Source organism: Nestor notabilis, unplaced genomic scaffold (genome assembly GCF_000696875.1).
Source record: "Nestor notabilis isolate BGI_N333 unplaced genomic scaffold, ASM69687v1 scaffold26770, whole genome shotgun sequence".
Classification (NCBI taxonomy): domain Eukaryota; kingdom Metazoa; phylum Chordata; class Aves; order Psittaciformes; family Psittacidae; genus Nestor; species Nestor notabilis.
The window spans coordinates 1-223 of NW_009911053.1; positions in this window are offsets into that span (position 1 = coordinate 1).

Below are 223 nucleotides of genomic sequence, written 5' to 3' on the forward strand. Positions count from 1 at the left end.
GTGCAGCCTGGAGGCACCACGGGCTGCGGAGAGGGGAGGGTTCTGCCACCAGAAGGAGCTGATGGTTTGGAGAAGGAAAAGCTGTGAGACAAATGTCCATCATCAGTGTGGAAATTAATCTTTCACGCGTTTATTAGTTAATGTGTGAACCTCCTGGAGCTCAACCAGGCCAAGGGCAAGGTCCTGCCCCTGGGGCAGGGCAATCCCAGCACCGACACAGGCA